The 23,455-nt window shown below is 45.6% G+C and overlaps 1 long non-coding RNA gene across 1 annotated transcript in view; it reads right to left on the reverse strand.

Moving 5' to 3' along the window:
- The window catches only part of LOC144497874 (uncharacterized), a 470,708-nt gene extending 448,985 nt beyond the window's left edge, over nucleotides 1-21,723 (reverse strand). The window contains exons 1-3 of the long non-coding RNA XR_013498570.1: nucleotides 21,656-21,723; nucleotides 11,931-12,064; nucleotides 277-360 (exon numbers count right to left, since the gene is read on the reverse strand). This is a non-coding gene — a long non-coding RNA (uncharacterized LOC144497874). The remainder of the gene's footprint in view (nucleotides 1-276; nucleotides 361-11,930; nucleotides 12,065-21,655) is intronic.
- Between the last annotated feature and the right edge of the window lie 1,732 nt (nucleotides 21,724-23,455).

The following is a 23,455-nucleotide window of genomic DNA, read 5'->3' on the forward strand; positions in this document are numbered from 1 at the left end:
GGTTGATTGGTCATGCCAAATTGACCCTAGTATTGGGGAGGACTAGCAGCGTAAGTATGTGGGGTTATGGGGATAGGGCCTGGGTGGGATTGTGGTCAGTGCAGACTCGATGGGCTGAATGGCCTCCTTCTGTACTGTCGGGATTCTATGAAATGCTGCAAGACATGCTGAGTTTTTCTGGCACTTTGTTTTCATTCCAAGTCAGGATTCCTTCCTCTCTGAATATCAAAATATTGATCACCGTCCAATCGGAGCGAGTTTAAGGTAAGCTCTTACCCGCAGTAGGAGAATCATCTTCCTCAACAGGTATCAATAGCTGGATCCCTTTAGACAAAGTGAACCTGAGAGTTGGGAATTCCTCTGGAAAACACGTGCAGATAGCAGAATATTTCACAAAGCGGACAGCACCGTCACCGGAATCATTTCATTTCGCTGAGTTTGCTTGTTCACCCGGCAGTAAGGGTACTCCAGCAGCCAGAAATAAAATAACTTCACAAAGTAAAGGTTTAATAAAGAAACTTCATCACGCCAACACTTGGGCCACTCCCTGGGCCACCAATGCTCCCATTATTCCCATTTGCTCCCTATTCATACCGGGTCAGCTGACCACCACATTTTGCCATTGTATATATTGTCTACCGGGTCAGCTGACTCTCACAGCATGTTACCATTGGTTACATTGGAACAGATTCCCCTTTTTATCTTTTTTTGCAAATTAATTTTAGGTAACCATCCTTCAGTATTCTGAACAATTTTCCAGTGACTGCACCCCTTTTAGTAAAACAATCGGATAATTATAGATTTGCACCAACCCAGTTGATCTTTGAAACTTCCTTGTTTTCCAGCATTTGTATAATGTTGGCCAAATCAATTCTGTGCGCTTTTCTGTCAGACTTTTTGTCGAGTGAACATTGTCCCATAAAGATCAATTGTCCACATAACTGGCACCCGATGTTGCCTTGAAAAATTAACTCTGTTAATATGTCAGACAGATAAGGGCGGCACGGTAGCACAGTGGTTAGCACTGCTGCTTCACAGCTCCAGGGTCCTGGGTTCGATTCCCTGCTTGGGTCACTGTCTGTGTGGAGTTTGCACATTCTCCTCGTGTCTGCGTGGGTTTCCTCCGGGTGCTCCGGTTTCCTCCCACAGTCCAAAGATGTGCGGGTTAGGTTGATTGGCCAGGTTAAAAAAAAAAATTGCCCCTTAGAGTCCTGAGATGTGTAGGTTAGAGGGATTAGTGGGTAAATATGTGGGGTGGGGCCTGGGTGGGATTGTGGTCGGTGCAGACTCGATGGGCCGAATGGCCTCCTTCTGCACTGTAGGGTTTCTATGATTTCTATGATACATCTATCACCTCCACTAACGCTAGGATTTCGGTTGCCAGTGTACTTTTGACCACCCTTTTTATTTTCTTTGCTTCCCAGGCCAAGGAGCAACATTTTCCTTCGTTACCCACCAAGAATATTATGAAACCAGCACCGCTCAAATGTCCATCTGGTAGATTGACATGTGAAGAATCACGAAACACAACTAATTTCATGTCTTCCAGTTCTCCCAGTGCCGGGAATTTAATTATGCATACCTCTAGTTTGAGATTTTTAAAAGTTTTATATGCCTGCAAGATCTGTTGTTAGAAGAAATAAGGATAGTAAAATCAGGGTAGACTAATTTAGCAATGAATATAGTACAGAAAAGGTATGACGTACCCAGAATTACAAAGGTACAGATGCATAGAACCACATATAACCACTGTAGAGATTTTAAATATGTATTTTTGAAAGATTTCTGTACATCTTGGCCAAATACAGACTGCCCCAAGGCATAATGGGTTGAAGCTAAGTAAGATGGACTACATTATTTAAGAACAATATGGCCACAGAGCATAGTTTTTGTCAGTATAGTTCCCAGACACTAAATGAATGGGACAATTCATTTAGTGCTGATAAGGGATGCTGAGCAGACTGTGGGAATGGCAACTCTTGAACCCTACGGAGAAACAGTGAGAAAGTTACCTTTGAACTCTATTACTTATGTAATAGAGGTTGCTAAGTGATAAGCGGGTGAGAACATCCAGATTCTATGGACCAATGAAATCTCATGTTGCAGGAGAGTAGGATGCCATTGTAATACAGAGGTATTGTAACCTTAGAGTGGTATTGGAATGCTCAAGGCCTTCTCTTTTAGTAAGGCATTGGGCTGCCCAATGCTCATTCTCCCATCGATCGTCAAGTAAAGATACGTCTTTAACCAGGACACTGGCTTCGTGAGTCTTTGTATTGGCTGATACCTATTCTCCAGGCAACCCCGCAACAGGATGTAATTGGCCAAGGTAAATAATCCATATTAACATGATTGGTCCATCCTATTAAGATGGACAGAGTAGGCGGACAGATGATTTCTGAAGAAGTATAATTACAGATGATCTTGGTAATTTAATTTGAGTGATTTGAGCTGTCTTAAATTGGTCTCCATCCATGGTGGAAACCAGGCCTGGGTCAATAAATATGTCTTCAAAATACTGCGCCCGATGAGTTCTTTGTATTTGCTGAGCTATATTAATACAGAGAAATCTGCTGCATGAAGCCAGCATAATACTTAGCTCTCTGAAATACACCTACAGAAATTGGCGCAGTGTAGCAGGGCGACTCACCTAATTCCAACACCAAGACACACCTCCTAGACAGGTGAATATATTTCATTTACCACCCAGTAGTTGGAGGGGTTACATATCAGGCTGCCGGAACCATAAGTTCAGTGACCCAAACAAATTTTAAGGGAGTCACGGACAACAGTATCTCGTGAGTGAAGTTGTGCTATAATCCTGGGGGCAAAGACGGACTTCTGCACCGCTTCAGGGAGAGAGCCAAAGCCACACAGCCCATTTAGGATGCGCTTAATGTGGAGAGAGCAGAGTCAGATTTCTGTATCTCTCTGAGTAGCAGAAGACACTGTGACTGTAGGACACTAGAGGGAGCAGAGCCACGTGATTTACTGATGTGGGTCAGCCAGGATGCAGGGTGTTTCCAATGGGGACCCGAAGGTAGTTTAATACAAGTAATAGTAACTGAGCATTCAGAAAGAGAGAGAGAGAGGGGGGGAAAGAGAGGGAGAGAGAGACAAGCAGAGAGAGAGAGCGAGACAGAGAGAGAGACGCAACACCCTAAAAAGGGCACCACTGTTTTCAGTCAAGCAAAATTGCATGAAGTAAGTGTGTGCGTGTGTGTGTTACAGAAATGAAAGAGGGGGAGGCAGGAACGTGATGGTCTGATTGTTGTTGTGATGTGGAGATGCCGGCGTTGGACTGGGGTAAACACAGTAAGAAGTCTCACAACAACAGGTTAAAGTCCAACAGGTTTATTTGGTAGCAAAAGCCACTAGCTTTCGGAACGCTGCCCCTTCGTCGGGTAAATGGCTTACCTGACGAAGGAGCAGCGCTCCGAAAACTAGTGGATTTTGCTACCAAATAAACCTGTTGGACTTTAACCTGGTGTTGTGAGACTTCTTACTCTGATTGTTACTGAACAGGAGTTGTTAGCGTCATCATTTGTTCTTGTAGAGTATGGCAGGCAATAAATGCCATGCTTTACACTTTGGTTTAACTTCAATGAATATTTTATTTTCATTCCAGTTTCGAAGTTGAGCTTGCTGTGGAATGAATGAATTGGAAGCTTTCATTTGCGTCGGAGTGTGTTTAATAGAGTACTTGCGCGGATGTTTTTGTTATGCTGTTTGTTTTAATGTTATTTTCCCTCCAATTGAGACTTTACAATAATGGGTTTGATACATAGTTAAAAAACAAATGGGAATTGGATTGGGTTAAAATGTAAACTGAAATAAGTTTTTAAAATTCCTTAATCTTGAGAATAATTGATGGTTACAGTTGCCCTCAAGATAATACAGGAATTTGACAGAGATTTGAGCTCTGTCACTTTAAGAAGCTGCAAGTGGAAAGTGACTTGCTTAAAATTTATGAGCTGCAGCAATCTCTATATTGTGTGTCACATTCCGCTTGAAGACTGTAGAAAAGTTAATTAGTTCAGTAAACAGTTGATTTGATTTTAAATTGCTCCGAAACGTATGTCTGTGTTTGTTGATAATAGCAGATTTATGGGAAACAATTGAACGTGCAAATTTTAAGCGTAGGCTGGAGAGATGTAGAATAAGTGTGAAAGGTGATCGTCTTAATTTGGTAGGGTTAATTAAAAATTGGGATATTTGAAATGATTATGATAAATCTCGTTTTGAATTAATCTTAGATCAAAACTTCTTGTTAGGTTCAAAAATATATTCCTGATACAATTGGTATCTAAAAGATAATTTTAGAATTATATTCTAAGAAAAGAATTAGTCCGAATGCTTGATGTCCATTTGAGGATTCTACTCCACCCCTTTTGGAATTAGCAGAGAATTAACCCATTCTGTCCCAGCCAGGATGGATCTTTGTGTTTTGTTTTGCAAGTAACCATAAATAAAGCAAGATTTGCAGTAGCTTCAAGACATTCAGGAATTTATTCATAGATTTTCAACATAGTAGAAACGATCAGCCTAAATCAAAATCTAGTAAGAGAGGGGAGAGCATTTAGTGAGGAGTTACAAAAGATAGAATGAGCAGGGAAGTGCGAAGCTACACTCACCATCAATTGAATAACTTTTGGTAACAGCACCAGCCTTAGGGCTGTCGGACAATGATGGGAATTATTACACTGCCATAGTGACCCAACAGCATTCTAGTCGGACTGTGTGGTGTGGGTGTTCAAAGTTAGTGAACCAAGACTGGGAGAAGTAGTTCCGAACACAGAGCACACCCGGTTGCAAATTTTGGATATGGGAAGGTTGAAAACTGTATCAGATGCAAAGCGGCCTCAATGGGAAAGCCTGTTCCTATCACTAAAACTGGCAGATTATTATAGTTAGAGACGAGGGAAATAACCCAGTGGGATAGATGAACAGTGAAAGAAAGGAACAGGCACGTGATGTACAGATGAGATATGAGATGAGATGTGGGTAATAGAAAGGATGGTATAGGAGAACTGATAGTTGAACAGAGTAGGATAGAAATAAAAGTGGGATACATTTGATGGATAATGAGAACAATAACGGTGATGAAAGGAGACATTTAACGGGATACTAAGAGAAGAAGAAAAAATAATAAAGTAAAGTTTATTTATTAGTCACAAGCAGGCTTACATTAACACTGCAATGAAGTTACTGTGAAAATCCCCTAGTCACCACGCTCCGATGCCTGTTCGGGTACATCGAGGGAGAATTTAGCATGGCCAACCCATCTAGTAAGAAGTCTCACAACACCAGGTTAAAGTCCAATAGGTCTATTTGGTAGCAAAAGCCACTAGCTTTCGGAGCAGCGCTGTTGGACTTTAACCTGGTGTTGTGAGACTTCTTACTGTGTTTACCCCAGTCCAACGCCGGCATCTCCACATCATGACAACCCACCTAACTAGCACATTTTTTGGATTGTGGGAGGAAACCGGAGCACCCGGAGGAAACCCATGCAGACACGGGAAGAACGTGCAAACTCCACACAGACAGTGACCCAAGCCGGGAATCGAACCCAGGTCCCTGGAGCTGTGAGGCAACAGTGCTAACCACTGTGCTACCATGCCACCTGAAAAACAGTTTAAGTGGTAGCTATGGAGCTTAAAAAAAGAGGAAAAAATAAGGTACAAAGAACAATACAGCACAGGAACAGGCCCTTCGGCCCTCCAAGCCCGCGCCACTCCCTGGTCCAAACTAGACCATTCTTTTGTATCCCTCCATTCCCACTCCGTTCATGTGGCTATCTAGATAAGTCTTAAACGTTCCCAGTGTGTCCGCCTCCACCACCTTGCCCGGCAGCGCATTCCAAGCCCCCACCACCCTCTGTGTAAAATACATCCTTCTGATATCCGTGTTAAACCTCCCCACCCTCACCTTGAACCTATGACCCCTCGTGAACGTCACCACCAACCTGGGAAAAAGCTTCCCACCGTTCACCCTATCTGTGCCTTTCATAATTTTATACACCTCTATTAGGTCACCCCTCATCCTCCGTCTTTCCAGTGAGAACAACCTCAGTTTTCCCAATCTCTCCTCATAACTAAGCCCCTCCATACCAGGCAACATCCTGGTAAACCTCCTCTGCACTCTCTCTAAAGCCTCCACGTCCTTCTGGTAGTGTGGCAACCAGAACTGGGCGCAGTATTCCAAATGCGGCCGAACCAACGTTCTATACAACTGCAACATCAGACCCCAACTTTTATACTCTATGCCCCGTCCTCTAAAGGCAAGCATACCATATGCCTTCTTCACAACCTTCTCCACCTGTGACGTCACCTTCAAGGATCTGTGGACTTGCACACCCAGATCCCTCTGCGTATCTACGCCCTTTATGGTTCTGCCATTTATCGTATAGCTCCCCACTACGTTAGTTCTACCAAAATGCATCACTTCGCATTTATCTGGATTGAACTCCATCTGCCATTTCTTTGCCCAAATTTCCAGCCTATCTATATCCTTCTGTAGCCTCTGACAATGTTCCTCACTATCTGCAAGTCCTGCCATTTTCGTGTCGTCCGCAAACTTGCTGATCACCCCAGTTACACCTTCTTCCAGATCGTAGACATTAATGGACATTTGAAAGCCCACAACACTTTTCTTTGAATTTGGGACACAGGGGAATTCTGATATAGAAGAATGTGTGGTTTGCAAGCGACCTTAGAAATGGTGCTATTTGAGACAAAGAACAAATAATCAAAATAAGTTACTGCCTGGAATCAAATAGAAAGGTTTGATTTCTGTTTCAAAGATATCATGAAGTAAACTGAATAGAATTAAGTAATTGAGAATTTAAACAGCAAAAGGGAACTGGAATATTTGAGTGCAATCCAATTAATTGGAATATTCCGACGTGGCTCTGATATTGGCAAACGAAATAATACCAGGTGGGGAGTGCCCCTTCAATTAGACTCTGATCAGGGAACCCACTTTACAGGAAGAGCTTTGAAAGAAGCCTGTCGGATGTTGGGAATATAACAGATTCCATATTCCGTACCACCCTCAGAGTTCAGGAATGGCAGAGTGACTGAATGGGGCATTAAAAGTAGTTTAGCTAAAGCATAGAACATAGAACATTACAGCGCAGTACAGGCCCTTCGGCCCTCGATGTTGCGCCGACCTGTGAAACCAATCTAAAGCCCATCTGACCTACACTATTCCAATATCATCCATATGTTTATCCAATGACCCTTTAAATGCCCTTAATGTTGACAAGTCCACTACTGTTGCAGGCAGGGCATTCCATGCCTTTACTACTCTCTGGGTAAAGAACCTACCTCTGACATCTGTCCTATATCTATCACCCCTCAATTTAAAGCTATGTCCCCTCGTGCAAGCCATCACCATCCGAGGAAAAAGGCTCTCACTGTCCACCCTATCTAATCCTCTGATCATCTTGTATGCCTCTATTAAGTCACCTCTTAACCTTCTTCTCTCTAACGAAAACAGCCTCAAGTCCCTCAGCCTTTCCTCATAAGACCTTCCCACCATACCAGGCAACATCCTGGTAAATCTCCTCTGCACCCTTTCCAATGCTTCCACATCCTTTCTATAATGCGGCGACCAGAACTGTACGCAATACTCCAAGTGCAGCCGCACCAGAGTTTTGTACAGCTGCAACATGACATCATGGCTCCGAAACTCAATCCCTCTACCAATAAAAGCTAACACACTGTACGCCTTCTTAACAACCCTGTCAACCTGGGTGCCAACTTTCAGGGATCTATGCACATGGACACCGAGATCTCTCTACTCATCCACACTACCAAGCAACGCTACAAGAGAGAAATAATTGGGTACGGGTTTTGCCCACAATTTTGCTGTGACAGAGAGGTACCTCCACCCGAGGAATAGGATGAACCCCTTTTGAATTAATGACGAGGAGAGCGATGCGTCTCCCAGAGGAGGCAATAACAGGGAGAGGAAAACTTGAAATAAGCCAAGGAGCAGTATTTCAATGTATGAGGGATTTGATAGACCTGCATTCCCTCAAAACCATGTAACCACCCAATAGCAGCATAAAAACTGGCTTAAAATGACAGGAGAGAATACCCCCAAATTGCCGACCCCAGGGGATAAGGTGATGGTGAAAGTTGTGACAGACAAGAAAGGGTTAGAGGTTTGATGGGAGGGACCCTATGAAGTGATTGATGCAGGACAAATGTGTGCCCTAATCAGTGAGAAGCACAGCCCATGACTGTAGCACTGGACACGGTTAAAACCATATCCCAATGAGTAGTCCTGTGATCATAAAGATTCACAGATGGCCCCCATGGATGAATGAACCTATAGAAACTATGAGGTGGAGATGCTGGGCTGGGCAGAAGTCTCACAACACCAGGTTAAAGTCCAACATTTATTTGGAATCACGAGCTTTCGGAGCAGCGCTTGGCTGCCTGCTCCCTGTCCCACGGTTGCCATTTCCCTGTCCCTCGGTTGACAGCTCCCTGTCCCTCGGTTGCCTGCTCTCGGTCCCTCCACTTCCAACTCCCTGTCCCTCGGTTGCCAGTTCCTTGGCTAACTGGGCCTTGGGCTCACCATCACTGGTGTTTGCTGCTCTTCCAATCACAGATTGTTTCTTTCCATATTTACAGCTGATCGGCTCACTCATAAGCTTATCGGCAACAGACATGGGAAAGAACTGGCCTGTGATTGGAGGAGAAGCTCCATGCAGGTTCTTCCATTCAAATTTAACTATTTGACCAGCATTTTGAAAAGTGCCTCCAGAGGCCGCATTGAGGGGCATTGAGGGCCATATTTAGGGGTATTGAGGGCCACATTGAAAGCCGCATTGAGGGCCATTGAGGAGCTTTGAGGAGCTTTGAAAGCCACATTGAGGGGCATTGAGGGGCATTGAGGAGCTTTGAGAGCCGCATTGAGGGGCATTGAGGGGCATTGAGGAGCTTTGAGAGCCGCATTGAGGGGCATTGAGGGCCATATTGAGGGGTATTGAGGGCCACATTGAAAGCCGCATTGAGGGGCATTGAGGAGCTTTGAGAGCCGCATTGAGGGGCATTGAGGGGCATTGAGGAGCTTTGAGAGCCGCATTGAGGGGCATTGAGGGCCATATTGAGGGGTATTGAGGGCCACATTGAAAGCCGCATTGAGGGGCATTGAGGGCCACATTCAGCCTCGGGCCCACATGTTGGACAAGCCACCTCTAAGGCAAAGAGAACAATTTCAGTCTCTCTCAAGCTGGATGCACGAGCAGATTGCTGAGGAAAATCTTAGATGAGTTTTTGTAAAGTTGAAGTAATGGTGAATCTGGAGTGCACTCTGGATCTCAAGGGAGAGGGAACTGTAGGGAGCAAGTCTAAAAGTAAAAGGAGATTCATCCCAAGAAAAACTTTAAGTTAAGGCAACTGTCAAAACATAGAAACTAGAAGCAGGAGTAGGCCATTCGGCCCTTCGAACCTGCTCTCATTCATTTTGATCATGGATTATCCCCCCTTCCCCCATATCCCTTGATTCCTTTAGCCCCTAGATCTCTATCTAATTTCTTCTTGAAATCAGAAAACATTTTGGCCTCAACTACATTCTGTGGTAGTGAGTTCCACACATTCACCACCTTCTGGGTGAAGAAATTTCTCCTCACCTCAGTTCTAAAAAGTTTACCCCTTATCCTCAAACTATGACCCCTAGCTCTGGACTCCCCCACCAATGGGAACATTCTTTCTGTCTAATCCTATTCGAATTTTATAAGTTTCTGTGAGATCCCCTCTTACTCTTCCAAACTCCAGTGAACATAATCCTAACTGACTCAGTCTCTCCTCATATGACAGACCTGCCATCCCAGGAATCAGCTTGGTAAACCTTCACTGTACTCCCTCTCCAGCAAGGACATCCTCAGATCCTCAAAACTGCACACAATACTCCAGGTGTGGTCTCACTAATGCCCTATTCCATTGCAGCAAAACATCCCTATCCCCATACTCAAATCCTCTCGCTATGAAGGCCAACATGCCATTTGCCTGCTGTACCTAATAGAGAACTAATAAAGACACATTCTCATAGAGTCATAGAGCAATACAGCATGGAAACAGGCCCTTCGGCCCAACTAGTCCATGTCAACCATGTGCCCTCCCAGCTAGTCCCAATTGCCCGAATTTGGCCCCTATGCCTCTAATCCTTTCCAATGGGAAGAACGAGTCAGTCCAGCTCGCCCATGCAAAATGCAGCAATCCATCCTCACCATCCGATGCAGAGACAGGTTATGAGCTTATTGGGAGAGATAGACAGAGAGATCATGTGCTCAGTATAGTACTGGCTCTCTTGATACTTTTGAGGCTATCATTATGAGAGAAATTCTGCCACCATTCCTACTGCTATCTATATCTATGAAATAATAGATTTAATATAAATCATATTGCATGGTATAAATATATCATATGATTTGGTAAATGATGCCAATTATTTATAAAAACCTGGAAGTAAAACCCAAACTTAATTTGGCAACATCATTCTTACTGTGTTAACTGATCTTTCCTAACTGGCAGATCGAACTTGAAGCACATTGGCTTGAAGCACGGGCGGCACGGTAACACAGTGGTTAGCACTGCTGCTTCACAGCTCCAGGGTCCCGGGTTCGATTCCCGGCTCGGGTCGCTGTCTGTGTGGAGTTTGCACATTCTCCTCGTGTCTGCGTGGGTTTCCTCCGGGTGCTCCGGTTTCCTCCCACAGTCCAAAGATGTGCGGGTTAGGTTGATTGACCATGCTAAATTGCCCCTTAGTGTCCTGAGATGCGACTGATGCACGAGGACACCGAGGTCTCGCTGAGCATCCACCTCTGTCAATTTACACCCATCCAAGTAATAATCTGGCTTCCTATTATTGCTACCAAAGTTGCTATCTCACATTTATCCACATTATGCTGCATCTGCCATGCATATGTCCACACTCACAGCCCGTCCAAATCATGATGAAGCATCCTCCTCACAGCTCACCCTCCCACCCAACTTTGTATCATCTGCAAATTTGGAGATAATACATTCAGTTCCTTCTTCCACACCATTAATATATAATATGAACAGTTGGGGTTCATATTATAGCACAGCTCCCAGCGGAACCCCACTAGTCACTGACTGCCAATCAGAAAAAGATCCATTTATGCCAACTCTTTGCCAATAAGTACAGGGAATTTGGAAAAGATCCTGGTCAGTGAAGTCAAAGTAAGGAGCAGTGCTCTGAATAAGGGCGGCACGGTAGCACAGTGGTTAGCACTGCTGCTTCACAGCTCCAGGGACCTGGGTTCGATTCCCGGCTTGGGTCACTGTCTGTGTGGAGTTTGCACATTCTCCTCGTGTCTGCGTGGGTTTCCTCCGGGTGCTCCGGTTTCCTCCCACAGTCCAAAGATGTGCGGGTTAGGTTGATTGACCATGCTAAAATTGCCCCTTAGTGTCCTGAGATGTGTAGGCTAGAGGGATTAGTGGGTAAAATATGTAGGGATATGGGGGTAGGGCCTGGGTGGGATTGTGGTCGGTGCAGACTCGATGGGCCGAATGGCCTCTTTCTGTACTGGAGGGCTTCTATGATTTCTATGAAAAGCTGCTGGAAACAGAATCAAGAATCACAGATAATTAACACAGATAACTATTGTTAAATGAGCTACAAATCTGGAATAGGAAACTGGTCCCAGTAATGGTGACCATGAAACGAGCATTGATTGTTGTAAAAACCCAACTGATTTACTAAAGTCTTTTAGGGAAGGAAATCTGCCGTCCTCAGCCGGTCTGGCCTACACGTGACTCCAGACCCATAGCAACATGGTTAACTCTGAACCTCCTGAAGTGGCTGAAAGAGACATTCAGTTCAATTAAGAATCACCTTGCCAGAGATGCCCACATCCCATGAAAGAATTATTTATTGAGATCAATCCTTACCAGTAGCGTAAAAAGGGATGAGGCCCTGAAACACTTGTTGAACAAAGGGATATAAATAATTTGGAGGAACATATTCTTTCTTCAAGGGAGGTCTAGGCCTGCCAAAAATCCTTAGTGCATTGACAATACAGAACCTGTGATGGGTAGAATTGTACAGATAGAGGGAGAGAAGCATCAATAAGACTAGCTGCTAATAGAACTATTGAAGAGCATCATTCTTGTTCTCTTAATTCTGCTGGTCCCACAATGTTTCAAAAATATACAAACCGCAGCTGTGACTCAACCAGTAACACTTGTGCCTCCGAGTGAGAGGTCATGGCATCAAACTCTTCGCCCCAGGCTGCAGCACTATCCAAACAGACAACCCAGTGCAGTACTGAGGGAATTCTGCAATGTCAGATAAATCAGAACTGAGGGACTGCTGCACTTTCAGAGGGTCAGTACTGAGGGAGTGCTGCACTGTCACAGCGTCAGTGCTGAGGGAGTGCTGCACTGTCAGAGGGTCAGTGCTGAGGGAATGCTGCACTGTCAGAGGGTCAGTGCTGAGGGAATGTTGCACTGTGAGAGGGTCAGTACTGAGTGAGTGCTGCACTGTCAGAGGGTCAGTGCTGAGGGAATGTTGCACTGTGAGAGGGTCAGTACTGAGGGAATGCTGCACTGTCATGGGGTTAGTACTGAGGGAATGCTGCACTGTCAGAGGGTCAGTGCTGAGGGAGTGTTGCACTGTCAGAGGGTCAGTGCTGAGGGAGTGCTGCACTGTCAGAGGGTCAGTGCTGAGGGAGTGTTGCACTGTCAGAGGGTCAGTGCTGAGGGAATGTTGCACTGTCAGAGGGTCAGTGCTGAGGGAGTGCTGCACTGTCAGAGGGTCAGTGCTGAGGGAATGTTGCACTGTCAGAGGGTCAGTGCTGAGGGAGTGCTGCACTGTCAGAGGGTCATTACTGAGGGAGTGCTGCACTGTCAGAGGGTCAGTACTGAGGGAGTGCTGCACTGTCAGAGGGTCAGTACTGAGGGAGTGCCGCATTGTCAGAGGGTCAGTACTGAGGGAGTGCTGCACTGTGAGAGGATCAGTACTGAGGGAATGCTGCGCTGTCAGAGGGTCAGTGCTGAGGGAGTGCTACACTGTCAGAGGGTCAGTGCTGAGGGAGTGTTGCACTGTCAAAGGGTCAGTGCTGAGGGAGTGTTGCACTGTCAAAGGGTCAGTGCTGAGGGAGTGCTGCACTGTCAGAGGGTCAGTACTGAGGGAGTGCTGCACTGTCAGAGGGTCAGTACTGAGGGAGTGCCGCACTGTCAGAGGGTCAGTACTGAGGGAGTGTTGCACTGTCAGAGGGTCAGTGCTGAGGGAGTGTTGCACTGTCAGAGGGTCAGTGCTGAGGGAGTGTTGCACTGTCAGAGGGTCAGTGCTGAGGGAGTGCTGCACTGTCAGAGGGTCAGTGCTGAGGGAGTGCTGCACTGTCAGAGGGTCAGTACTGAGGGAGTGCTGCACTGTCATGGGGTTAGTACTGAGGGAGTGCTGCACTGTGAGAGGGTCTGTACTGAAGGAGTGCTGCACTGTCATGGGGTTAGCACTGAGGGAGTGCTGCACTGTGAGAGGGTCAGTACTGAGGGAATGCTGCACTGTCATGGGGTTAGTACTGAGGGAGTGCTGCACTGTGAGAGGGTCAGTACTGAAGGAGTGCTGCACTGTCATGGGGTTAGCACTGAGGGAGTGCTGCACAGTCAGAGGGTTAGCACTGAGGGAGTGCTGCACTGTGAGAGGGTCAGTACTGAAGGAGTGCTGCACTGTCATGGGGTTAGCACTGAGGGAGTGCTGCACTGTGAGAGGGTCAGTACTGAGGGAGTGCTGCACAGTCAGAGGGTCAGTACTGAGGGAGTGCTGCACTGTCAGTGGGTCTGTACTGAGGGAGTGCTGCACTGTCATGGGGTTAACACTGAGGGAGTGCTGCACTGTGAGAGGGTCAGTACTGAGGGAGTGCTGCACAGTCAGAGGGTCAGTACTGAGGGAGTGCTGCACTGTCAGTGGGTCTGTACTGAGGGAGTGCTGCACTGTCAGTGGGTCTGTACTGAGGGAGTGCTGCACAGTCAGAGGGTCAGTACTGAGGGAGTGCTGCACTGTCAGAGGGTCAGTGCTGAGGGAGTGCTGCACTGTCAGAGGGTCAGTACTGAGGGAGTGCTGCACAGTCAGGGGGTCAGTACTGAGGGAGTGCTGCACTGTCAGAGGGTCAGTACTGAGGGAGTGCTGCACAGTCAGGGGGTCAGTACTGAGGGAGCGCTGCACTGTCAGAGGGTCAGTACTGAGGGAGTGCTGCACTGTCATGGGGTCAGTACTGAGGGAGCGCTGCACTGTCAGAGGGTCAGTACTGAGGGAGTGCTGCACTGTCAGAGGGTCAGTACTGAGGGAGCGCTGCACTGTCAGAGGGTCTGTACTGAGGGAGTGCTGCACTGTCGGAGGGTCAGTACTGAGGGAGTGCTGCACTGTCAGAGGGTCAGTACTGAGGGAGTGCTGCACTGTCATGGGGTCAGTACTGAGGGAGCGCTGCACTGTCAGAGGGTCTGTACTGAGGGAGTGCTGCACTGTCGGAGGGTCTGTACTGAGGGAGTGCTGCACTGTCATGGGGTCAGTACTGAGGGAGCGCTGCACTGTCAGAGGGCCTGTACTGAGGGAGTGCAGCACTGTCATGAGGTGCTGTCTTTCTCTGCTGGGTGGTATAGTGCCCCCAGTTAAATGGATGCTGTGCATCTCTGGGTACCATTTGAAGAGCTGAAAGCCCTCCAAAAACAAATGGTCTGATGGCACTGCTCTTTGTGGTATCTTACTGTGTGAATACCATCTACAATTGCCTTCAAAAAAGCTTAATTGGATGTGAAGCAATGTCATCGAAAAATCTGATAATATTGAGTCCCTATAGTGCAGAAAGCGGCCATTTGGTCCATTGAGTCTGCACCGACTCTCCGACAGCATCTTACCCAGAACCCACCCCCACCCTATCCCTGCAACTGTACGTATTTACCCTGTTAATCCCTCTTAACTACACATTTTATGACACTAAGCGGCAACTTAGCATGGCTAATCCCCCTAACCTACACATCTTGGGACACTAAGGGTCAATTTAGCATGTCTAATCCACCTAACCTGCACATTTTTGGACTATGGGGGGAAGCCAGAGCACCGGGAGGAAACCCACGCAGACACAGGGAGAAAGTGCAAACTCCTGCATAAATGTAAATTCCTTCTTTCCCACAAGCGTCTCCAAAAATTGAGAAAGGTGGAAAAATCTAGAGAACTGTAATTCCTTCTTTTTTGAGCCTTTTGAGGCAGGGGAATCCGGGACTTGACGGTGGTCTGCTGACTGTAAACCAGGAGACACATTCGTTTGTTACTGCATAGTGTGAACAGTGTAACATTTCCCCTTACTGCTTTGCACCAGGTCAACTATTCCTCAAGTGTCTCGATGCGCTTCCTCGGGGAATGGCCCCACGTAGCTCGATTGTAGTTTTGGGTAATTCCATTGCCACATAATCCAGGGGTAATCCAGACTCCAGAGGAACAGTCACTTGGGACTACAGAATTTAATTGGCATTCCAAAAATGTGTAGGTTAGGCGGATTAGCCATGGTAAATTGCCCCATGGCATGCTTAAAGATGTGCAAATTAGGTGAATTAGCAATGATAAATTGCCCATTAGTGTCCAACGTAGGTTAGATGCATTAGCCATGATAAATGTGTGGGCTATAGGGATAGGGTGGAGGGTGGGGGGTGCAGTAGGCCTAAATAAGTAGCTCTTTCGGAGCATCAGTGCAGATTCAATGACCAAAAGGCCTCTTTCTGCACTGTAGGGATTCTATGATTATTATTGCTGGAAAGAGAGACATGTTGCTGAAGCTTTTCATTTTAGACTCTTCAGGACAAACACAAGAATATCAAATTTTAAACAGCCATGACAACTTATACGACAGGAGTACAGAATACAGATTGTTTGGAAAGTCACATCCGATTGGCTAAGGTGTTGCCTTGGAGAAAACAACAGAGAACGATAGTCAGAGAAGAAATGAGAGGATATATTGGATAAATACATGGCTGAGGAGATGTGTCAGGGGGAGGGTTTCAGATTCCTGGGGCATTGGGACTGGTTCTGGGGGAGGTGGGGCCTGTACAAATTGGACAGGTTACACCTGGGTAGGACTGGGACTGATGTCCTAGGGGGAGTGTTTGCTAGAGCGGTTGGGGAGGATTTAAACTAATGTGCCGGGGGATGGGAATCTATATAAGGAGTCCGAGAAGGAAGGAGCAAGGACAAAATGTGGGGAGAATGTTCCAGCTACATCAAAAATCAGGAAAAAAAATTAAAAGGACGGAGAACTCAGGAGATGTTATTAATGGAAGTGTTAGAATTCAAAAAGAAGGTACAAAAATTAGCATAAGGGCACTTTATCTGAATGCTCGTAGCATTCGAAACAAGGTAAATGAGTTGGCGGCACAAATCATTGCGAACGAGTATGATTTGGTGGCCATTACAGAGACAGGGTTGCAGGATGGTCAGGGCTGGGAGTTAAATATCCAGGGGTATCAAACTGTTCGGAGGGACCGACAGGAAGGTAAGGGAGGTGGTGTAGCTCTGATATTTAAGGATGACATCAGGACGGTAGTGAGAGATGATATAGGGTCTTTGGAAAAAAAGGTTGAATCCATTTGGGTGGAAATTAGAAATAGTCAGGAGAAAAAGTCACTGATAGGCGTAGTCTATAGGCCACAAAATAATGACATCATGGTGGGGCGAGAAATAAACAAAGAAATAACTGATGCATGTAAAAATAGTACAGCAATTATCATGGGGGATTTTAATTTACATATCAATTGGTCAAACCAGGTCAGACAAGGCAGCCTTGAGGAGGAGTTCATAGAATGTATCCGCGATAGCTTCTTTGAATAGTATGTAATGGAACTTACAAGGGAGCAAGCTATCCTAGATCTGGTCCTGCGTAATGAGATGGGAATAATTAATAATCTTGCAGTTAGGGATCCTCTTGGAAGAAGCGATCACAGTATGGTTGAATTTAAAATACAGATGGAGCGTGAGAAGGTAAAATCCAATACCAGTGTCTTGTGCTTAAACAAAGGAGACTACAAAGGGTTGAGGGAGGAGTCTGTAATATATATAAATGATTTGGAGGAAAATGTAACTGGTTTGATTAGTAAGTTTGCGGATGACACAAAGGTCGGTGGATTTGCGGATAGTGATGAAGACCATCAGAGGATACAGCAGGATATAGATCAGTTGGAGACTTGGGCGGAGAGATGGCAGATGGAGTTTAATCCGGACAAATGTGAGGTAATGCATTTTGGAAGGTCTAATACAGATAGGAAATATACAGTAAATGGCAGAACCCTTAAGAGTATTGATAGGCAAAGGGATCTGGGTGTACAGGTACACAGGTCACTGAAAGTGGCAATGCAGGTGGAGAAGGTAGTCAAGAAGGCATACGGCATGCTTGCCTTCATCGGCCGAGGCATTGAGGTTAAAAATTGGCAAGTCATGTTGCAGCTTTATAGAACCTTAGCTAGGCCGCACTTGGAATATAGTGTTCAATTCTGGTCGCCACACTACCAGAAGGATGTGGAGGCTTTGGAGAGGGTATAGAAAAGATTTACCAGGATGTTGCCTGGTATGGAGAGCATTTGCTATGAGGAGAGGTTGGAGAAACTTGGTTTGTTCTCATTGGAACGACGGAGGTTGAGGGGTGACCTGATAAAAGTCTACAAGATTATCAGAGGCATGGACAGGGTGGATAGTCAGAAGCTTTTTCCCAGGGTGGAAGAGTCAATTACTAGGGGGCACAGGTTTACGGTGCGAGGGGCAAGGTTTAAAGGAGATGTATGAGGCAGATTTTTTACACAGAGAGTGGTGGGTGCCTGGAACCCGTTGCCGGGGGAGGTAGTGACTTTTAAGGGGTGTCTTGACAAATACATGAAGAGGATGGGAATAGAGGGATATGGTCCCTGGAAGGGTAGGGGGTTTTAGTTAAGTCAGGCAGCATGGTCGGTGCAGGCTTGGAGGGCCGAAGGGCCTGTTCCTGTGCTGTAATTTTCTTTGTTCTTTGGTTGAACCTACAAATTTCCTAGTCTGTACAATCAGTACCATACTATTCCATTACCTGCTCTGGGAGTTAGAAAGTTCCTTTGTAGCCTCTGTAAACTAAAAGAAATGGGTACCAGTACTCCTATACATGAATGAGTAGAGCTGTCTGCATGAAAGGAGAGTGAAAATAAAGGCACAATGCAGGAGGAAATCTTGCCAGGTTCCGTCTCCTCTTAACTGCCCACAAATATGTTGCTCTTTGTTCTTTGAGTTGGCTAAGGTAGATTGGGAGCAAAGACTTTATGGTGGGACAATTGAGGAACAGTGGAGGACTTTCAAAGCGATCTTTCACAGTGCTCAGCAAGAAGTATATACCAGTGATAAGGAAGGACTGTAGAAAAAGAGATAATCAGCCATGGATGTCTAAGGAAATAAAGGAGGGTATCAAATTGAAAGAAAATGCATACAAAGTGGCAAAGATTAGTGGGAACCTAGAGGATTGGGAAATCTTTAAAGGTCAGCAGAAAGCCACGAAAAAAGCGATAAAGAAAAGTAAGATGGATTATGAGAGTAAACTAGCTCAGAATATAAAAACAGATAACAAAAGTTTCTACAAATATATAAAACGAAAAAGAGTGACTAAAGTAAACATTGGTCCTTTAGAGGATGAGAAGGGGGGTGTAATAACTGGAAATGAGAAAATGGCTGAGGCATTGAACAGGTATTTTGTGTCGGTTTTCACAAGTGGAAGACACAAATAACATGCCAAAAATTGATGACAGGAAGGCTATGGCAGGTGAGAATCTAGAAACTATCATTATCACGAAAGTGTTAGTGTTGGGCAAGTTAATAGGGCTAAAGGTAGACAAGTCTCCTGGCCTTGATGGAATGCATGCCAGGGTACTAAAAGAGATGGCGGGGGAAATAGCAAATGCACTAGTGGTAATTTACCAAAATTCGCTGGACTCTGGGGTGGTTCCCGCAGATTGGAAAACAGCAAATGTGACGCCACTGTTTAAAAAAGGAGGTAGACAAAAGGCAGGTAACTATAGGCCGGTTAGCTTAACTTCTGTAGTAGGGAAAATGCTTGAATCTATCATCAAGGGAGAAATAGTGAGAGATCTGGATATAAATTGTCCCATTGGTAAGACACAGCATGGGTTCATGAAGGGAAGATCATGTTTGATTAATTTGGTGGAATTCTTTGAGAATATTACATGTGCAGTGGACAATGGGGAACCTGTGGATGTGGTGTATCTGGATTTCCAGAAGATATTTGACAAGGTGCCGCACCAAAGACTGCTACATAAGATAAAGGTGCACAGTGTTACGGGTAATGTATTAGCATGGATAGAAGATTGGTTAACTAACAGAAAGCAAAGAGTGGGGGTAAATGGGTGTTTTTCTGGTTGGCGATCAGTGACTAGTGGTGTGCCTCAGGGATCAGTGTTGAGACCGCAATTGTTTACGATTTACATAGGTGATTTGGAGTTGGGGACCAAGTGTAGTGTGTCAAAATTCGCAGATGACACTAAGATGGGTGGCAGAGCAAAGTGTGCAGAGGACGCTGAAAGTCTGCAAACGGATTAAAGATAGTCTAAGTGAGTGGGCGAGGGTCTGGCAGATGGAGTACAATGTTGGTAAATGTGAGGTCATCCATTTTGGTAGGAATAACAGCAAAATGGACTATTATTTAAATGGTAAAAAATTGCAGCATGCTGCTGTGCAGAGGGACCTGGGTTTCCTTGTGCAGGAATCTCAAGGAGTTGGTTTGCAGGTGCAGCAGGTAATTAAGAAGGCAAATGGAATTTTGTCCTTTATTGCTGGAGGGATGGAGTTTAAAAACAGCGAGGTTATGTTGCAGCTGTATAAGGTGCTGTTGAGGCCACACCTGGAGTACTGTGTACAGTTTTGGTCTCCTTACTTGAGAAAGGATATACTGGCACTGGAGGGGGTGCAGAGGAGATTCACTAGGTTGATTCCAGAATTGAGAGGGTTGGCTTATGAGGAGAGACTGAATGGGCTGGGGCTATACTCAATGGAATTCAGAAGAATGAGGGGAGGTCTGATAGAAACATATAAGATTATGAAGGGAATAGATAAGATGGAAGCAGGGAAGTTGTTTTCACTGGCGGGCGAAACTAGAACTAGGGGGCATAGCCTCAAAATAAGGGGAAGCAGATTTAGGACTGAGTTGATGAGGAACTTCTTCACACAAAAGGTTGTGAATCTGTGGAATTCCCTGCCCAGTGAAGCAGTTGAGGCTGCCTCATTGAATGTTTTTAAGGCAAGGTTAGATAAATCTTTGAACAGTAAAGGAATTAAGGGCTATGGTGAGCCGGCGGGTAAGTGGAGCTGAGTCCACGAAAAGATCAGCCATGATTTTATTGAATGGTGGAGCAGGCTTGAGGGGCCAGATGGCCTACTCCTGCTCCTAGTTCTTATGTTCTTATGATAGACTCCTGGCTAATTCAAAAAAAGTGTGATACTTGATCATATTCCTTTTGTTTGTAGACAGCAGGTCCCTGCGTATGAATGTATGTTGCTTCTAGAAAGTGTAAATGGCCACATTACACATTCGATGGATTGTCTGAAATTGGTTGTAAGTGTAGCTATTAGCACAGTCAGGAATGCTCAGCAAGTGCTGCCCAATCGTAGAATCTCATTTAACAATGGACATTTACTTTTGCGTTTTGAGAGTGTGAGCAGGTTGAGTACGGTCTTTGCTCGGCCTATTGTGAACAACTGAAGGAATCTGTAGTTTTATTCCATCAGCCAATCATTAGGACGCTGATGTGCGTAAACACATCTGTCAGTGCAGACTCAATGGGCCAAAGGGCCTCTTCTGCACTGTATGATTCGATGAAGCCATTTGATGCTGCTCCACAGTGGCGGAATGAGTGGTATTTTTTACCAACAAGATGCTGTCATCAGTCCAAAAGGACATTCCGCCTATTACTCAGTTGACAAACATCTAGTATTGATTTCAATGCCAGTCGGAGGCCTTGAGCACAGTGGTAACATCCCTATCACTGGACCAGAAGCTGGAGGCTCGAACTGAACACCTGTTGGCCACAGAAGGAGAGTTCAATGTGGTTCAACAGCTGATAATCAGCTCAGGAACCCTTCCCACCACTTACCCAACAAATCCACAAAAGGTGCGTGTGAAGATACGTTAAAGGACAAAATGCTGGTATGAAATGATACCGAGAGGCAGTGACCGGCAGCACATACACTGTGGAAACCCCCCACCACCCCCAACAAGGTTACATCAGCAGGTACAAACCGCCACGGCTGGGAGGAAAATAGGCAAACTGGAGCATATAAAAACTCCACAAGAAGGAACACCCACAGCAAATAAAACCAACAGGGCTAATTACAATCAAACTGTCCCCGGTAAAAAGAACCAAGCAAGGCAGCAGAAAAATGTTTGCCCAACTCATACGGCGACTGACCTGCATCCTTCAAAATACTGGCTGCAAAGTGTGCCATTTCCTTGCTTGGATCTAAGACTGCCTACCGCCCCAATCTGACCTCACACACCCAAAGATTGACCTCAATTACCCAAAGGGTCAAAGTATTCCAAACTCAGTGTGACCCTGTGCAGTGACCTGCTGATGTGACAATATTCTCTGGGATCCCGATAGCTAACCTTTTCCAGAAATAGAGGAGTGGGAGGATCACATTCAAGCGGGCCTGGTGGAACAAACCGGGTTCCAGTTTACCATGTCTACTGCTCATGATGATCTTATCTTTCTCAAAATCGGTGATATTCACCTGTGCAAGAAGAGAAGAGAGAAAATCACACAGGAAACACGGCCACGGGGATAAGATTACATTTTACATCTCAGCTTCAAAGAACTCAAAGGGACTTCAGTCCGCAAATATCAGCAACATCTTCAAGTCATTCAGTGAATACCACTCCAACCTTGGATTCCAAAAATGCATGGGTTCAATGCTGACTTCAGTTTTGAAAAAACATCCAGGCTGTTGCACTCACATGATCGGGCGAAATGATAAATTCAGGAACCATCTAAAATTTCAACTTCACAGAATCGTAAAATACTACAGTGCAGAAGAGGCCTTTCGACCCATCGAATCTGCACCGACGCATGAAATGCCCGGACCTGCCGCCTAATCCCACTTGCCTGCACTTGGCCCAAAGCCTTGAATGTTATGGCATGCCAAGGATGTGAGGCATCCCACCTCCACCACCCTCCCAGGCAGTGTATTCCAGACCATCACCACCCTCTGAATAAAAAGGTTTTTCCTCAAATCCCCCCTAAACCTCCCACCCCTCACTTTTAACTTGTGCCCCCTCGTAACTGACCCTTCAACTAAGGAGAACAGCTGCTCCCTAGCCACCCTGTCCATGTCCCTCATAATCTTGAACACCTCAATAAGGTCACCCCTCAGTCTTCTCTGCTCCAATGAAAATAACCCAAGCCTATCCAACCTCTCTTCATAACTTAAATGTTCCATCCCAGGCAACATCCAGGTGAATCTCCTCGGCGCCCCCACCAGTGTGGTGACGTCCTTCCTATAATGTGGCGACTAGAACTGTACAGTACTCCAGCGGGTGGCCTCACTAAAGTTCAATACAACTCCATCATGACCTCTCTGATTTTGTAATCCACACCCTTGATAAAGACAGTGTGCCATATGCCTTTTTCAACACCCTATCAACCTGCCTTTTCGCCTTCAGAGATTTATGGACAAACACACCAAGATCCCTTTGTTCTTCGGAACTTCGAGGTGTCAGAGCTTTCATAGTATATTTCCTTATCAAATTACTCCTTCCAAAGTGCATCACTTCACACTTTTCAGGGTTAAATTCCATTTGTCACTTACCCGCCCATTTGACCATCTCGTCAACATCTTCCTGTAACCCAAGACACTCAACGTCACTGTTAACCACCCGCCAATCTTTAGTCGTCGGCAAACTTACTGATCCTACACCCCCACATAGTCATCTACGTCATTTATAAAAATGACGAATAATAGGGGGCCCTGCACAGGTTCCAGTGGTACACCACTGGTCACTGGCCTCCAATCACTAAAGCAGATGTCCGTCACCACCTTCTGTTTCCTACTGCTAAGCGAATTATGAATCCACCTGTGTCCCAAGTGCATTAGCCTTCTTAATAAGACTCCCATTAGATTGATGAGAACAATCCCACAGAAATATGAAAGAATAGTTCTCAGAAAAGCAAAGGGATGGAGAGTTCTGTGGATCGATTTCAGAGCTGTCTCCAGAAACTAGATTCAAGGCGGAATTTTCAGACACAATAGCGAGGGAAAGTGTTCCGGAGAGTATATGGAAGGAGTCTGTCCAGACACTGTATTGAAGGTGTGTTCTCCGGACACTGTATTGAAGGAGTGTTCTCCGGACACTGTATTGAAGGAGTGTTCTCCGGACACTGTATTGAAGGAGTGTTCTCCGGACACTGTA

This window comes from Mustelus asterias, chromosome 8, assembly GCF_964213995.1.
Source record: "Mustelus asterias chromosome 8, sMusAst1.hap1.1, whole genome shotgun sequence".
NCBI lineage: Eukaryota > Metazoa > Chordata > Chondrichthyes > Carcharhiniformes > Triakidae > Mustelus > Mustelus asterias.